Here is a 4,501-nt window from a genome sequence, read left to right as displayed (position 1 = left end):
GCACTGGGAATACTCCCTGGCACTGGGGATATTCCCAGTTTGCCGTGTGTGTCCCAGAGCTGTCTCTGGGCTCTGGCAGAGCACAGGGGGAGGTTCTGGAGCACAGACCCCCAGAGGATCTCCGGGCTGCTCTGGAGCTCCATTTCCCTGGAAATGCGATCCCAGGGGAGCAGGGCAGGTTCCAGGGTGGGCTGATTTTCTCATCTCGGGCTTGTTTGTGCTTCTCTCTTCACCGGGGGCTGCCTGCTGCCATACAAAGGGCAAAAAATGCCGCAGCGGGAGGTGCTCGGGAAAACCCAGCCGATGTTTTCCTCCTTCCCTGCCTTTACCGCTAGATGTCATTGGAAAAACATTGGAAAATCCCCGTTCAGCTCTCCGGGATGGGATTTTGTGGTGGGGGGGATGCAGCAGGTCCTTCACCCACTGCTGGACACGAAGCATCTTCCCATCCTCCTCCTCCTCCTCCTCCTCCTCCTCCTCCTCCTTGGCTTTGTCTGTCCGCAGAGCCTCTGGAAAAACCATCGCCTGGGATGATTCAGGGTTCAATGGACATTGAAATGCAACTGAAACCTTTTTTTTTTATATGTATTTTTTTTTTCCCAGCGCTTGGCTAAGCCGCCCGCTCGGAGCCTCGCAGGAGGGAGCCGCACATCAGCCGCTCTCAAAGGGGGCGAGGCTGCCACGCCGGGACCCCCGGCACCTACAGCAATATGGTCCTCTCAAAAAAAAAAGTGCCACAAACAAGGCTTTTATAGGCGATTTCTTTTCTTCTGGAGTGGAAGGGAGAGGAGCCGGGAGGGAGAACTCGGGGGGCGTCCCACCGCACAAAGGATCGCAATGAAAGGGGCACCAGCAAATCCTCTTAGGGGTTTCAGTGTGTGCACATTCATATCCCGGCCCCATCTGCCGGGGGGATCCCCGGGAGAGAGGGGGGAGAGGGGCTCTCCCTGCCCCGAGCCGCCAAAGCAAGCAAAGCGCATTCAGGGAGGGAGAAAAGCATGAAAAGGAAGAAAGGCAGAGCCACGGCTGAGCAGAGGAGGGGGGAATTCAGCTCTGCCGGGGATGGAGGGGGTTGTGGGGGATGGAGGGCAGAGCTGCTGGGGGTTGTGGGGGTCCTGAGCCCCCCCGGATCCGCGGGGATGGGATGGGAGCATCCACATCCAGCTGCTCGCCCATCCATGGGTGCGGAGCCTGGTGCCTGCGGGCAGGAGACTCCTGTGCCCCTGGGCACAGACAACTCCAGCACTGAGCTTCACCTCAGCTTCACAGAGGTTCCTGCACCAGCTGGGAGCTGCTGGGAGCTGCTGGGGCTGCAGGAGGGTGGAGGTGACCTGGCCATGGGCAGCCAATGAGTTCATCATGCTGCCAAGCTAACAGGAGCAGAGTTTCTTCCCAAGCCAGGGATATTTTATCCTGCTCTGGAGGAAACACCCGTCCCTTCCCCAGCAGGAGGTGCTGACTCAGTAAATTCCAGTGACACCCGGCTCTTGGTGCTGCACGATGGCAAATGTCCCCTCTCCCATGGCTTTGCCTCCTCTTTCTCCTGCGGTTCCTGCAGTTTCCTGCCCATCCTGCAGTTTTTGGGCATTGGTGAGCACAAGGATGTGTCCACACCACGTCAGAGATTCTGTTCCTGCTCCCCCAGGCTCAGAGCAGCCAGGCTGAGCTGCTCAGACAGCAGATCCAAAAGGTTAGCTCAGTGTGGTGGGAGTTTTTGGGCAGCTGACCCAGAGGAGCCCTGCCTAGACCCAGACACAGCAAGGACAGAGCCCAAGTGACTTAAGTCCAGCCTAACCCAGCTGGGGGATGAGTGATGTTCTTGTCTGGTGCCACCAGGGATCTGCAGGGCTGTGGGGGGAGTGGGGAGGATGGGATGTTCTCTCTCATTTGGGCCAAGGATTTAATCACTGCAGCCAAGGCAGCTTGTCTCTCCTTCCAGCCTGGAGCAGCTCCAGCACAGGGAGTGGTCCTTCCTCTCCGGTGGCCTGGCTCCAGGAGCCCTTCCAATTCTGCTGTCAGGTGCTTGGGTCATGAGCTGGGAGATCATCTCTTCCCTGCAGCTGGGTGGGGGTGGCAGGGAAGGAGGACAAAATGCAGAGAGGATCAGAGTGTCCCCAGGAGCGGGGCTGAGGTTGGGATGTGGCTGCTTTGGGCAGTCCCATCAGGGTCCCTCAGGTTTCTGAGCATGTGGCTGAGGAAAGCGTGCAAAGTGAGGCTGTGGCAGCCAATTCCCACCTGGGGAGCTCCAAAGCAGCTCCATCCAAAGCACATCCATCTTCTGGAAGCTTCCTGCTGCGTGCAGAGATGACTCAGGAGCAGGTCAGGTAACTCCTGGTGCCAAGCTGGTGATGAAGGTCAGACAGTCTGTGTGAGGCTCTGCAGGGTGAGACACAGAACAACCACAGAGCTGCTGAGAGGAGGCTGCAGAGGCCACCAGAGCGGGAGTGACGCCGTGGGAAGGGCTGCACAGCACATCAGCTGAGCTCCTGGTGACATCCCAGGCTCTGGGCACTGCCCACGCACCCAGCCAGGTGCCAGCTGGCTCCCAGACCCTTCCAGTTACAGCAGGAATGGGCTGTGGGAAGGGCTCAGGGCTTGGCTGCTGTGTGTGACCATCAGATAACTCTGAGCTGTGTTTGGAAGAGCCAGCTGGAGCAGTTCTTGCACAGGCAGAGAACAAGTTGTGTTTGTCCCGCCTGGATATTCCAAAAAATGCTGTGAGGTGCGTGGGAGAAAGGAGGGGTGCAAGGAGATCACCAGAGACAGCACTGGGGATCCAGAATTAGTGCAGGGATCAGGGAGGGAATGTAGGAAAAGCAAATGAGGAACATGTGGAGAGACCTCACAGTCTCTGACTGACCATTTCTGCCCCAGTCACCTTCACCCATGCCCAGCCACCCCTTTCTCCTCAGCGGGGAGGGCTTGTGATGCCCCAAGGAACACAACAAACCTGCTGGTGAAAAACCTGCTCCCACCTGCATCACGGCCTCAGCTTGCAGGGAATGCCAGAGCTGCAGGGGTGTGAGGATTGATGCTCTGGGGAAGGTGCAGGGGTGCCCAGTGCAGTTCTCTACGCACCAGGAGATGCTCCCTGACAAGGGCAGGGTCAGCTCCACAGTGAGACACAACTTTTGGCATAAACCCTGCCAAGGGAGCTTTCACACAACCACAGGATGCTTTGTGTTCAGTGGGACCTTTAATGGTCACCTTGTTCCATCTCCCCTGCCACGGGCAGGAACACTTTCTACTGCAGCAGCTTGCTCCAAGCCCCATCCCACCTCCTGCCCATCACCTGGGAAAAAAGCTCCAACACTCATCCAGCCTCTGGGCTGGATATTTTTTTTGCCTCTGGTGGAAAGCAGCATATGTGATTTTTTTATTTCTATTACTCTGAAGGGAGTGCTTTGAGTGTCTTCAGTCCCCACCAAACGCTGACACATTTTGTTGATCCCATAGAGCTCCTATCCTGGGGCAGGGAGCTCCTGGGCAATCACAGGGCAAAAACCAAACCAAACAAACCCAGAGCTGGCATCACAAGAGCTCAAACATCCCCTGTTGGAGGCTCTGTGAGAGCAATAAACGCTGCTGACATTTCAGTGTGTGCCAGGGGCTGTTGTGGCTGCCACACACACACAGGACCCCAGCAGGGCTCTGAGCCACGCTGGGTACCAAACACCGAGCTCCTGATGCTGCCCAGCATCCCCATCCCTCCGGAGCCCCAAACTCACCCAAAGCTGTGGATTCTCACATGGATTTCTCCTCTTGCCTCTCCTCCCCTTCCTCCAGCAGGCCTGGAGCTGCTGGGAGGAACACTAGTAATAATTTATTATTATTTGTTGTATTATATATATTATTTATATACACATTATATACATATATATAGAAATATATTTGATCATTTCTATATTATTTCTATATTATTTCTATATTATTTCTATATTATATTATATCATATTATATTATATTATATGATATTATATTATATTATATTATATTATATTATATCATATGATATGATATGATATGATATGATATTATATGATATGATATGATATGATATGATATTATATTATATTATATTATATTACATTACATTATATTACATTACATTATATTACATTACATTATATAAAATATAATAAAAATATTATATATATTAAATATATAAAAATATATTATATATATTCATATTTATTTATATATTTATTTATATTATGTATCTCTTAAATATATAGAAATATACATTATATATATTATATATTAAATAGATAAATTATAGATTATATATTTATCATTAATTACTAATATATTATTCTATTATTATTATAATATTGATACATTATTAATATGCACAATATGTATTTATATATTATTATATTATATATATTATACTGTATCTTATAATAGTATATATTCTATTTAATATATTATAATATGTTATATATAACATTATAAAGTGTTTTAATGTATTATATTATAATTATATTATATTATATTATAT

The sequence above is a fragment of the Parus major genome, chromosome 21, assembly GCF_001522545.3.
Source record: "Parus major isolate Abel chromosome 21, Parus_major1.1, whole genome shotgun sequence".
Taxonomy (NCBI): domain Eukaryota; kingdom Metazoa; phylum Chordata; class Aves; order Passeriformes; family Paridae; genus Parus; species Parus major.
This window is presented reverse-complemented; position numbering follows the sequence as displayed.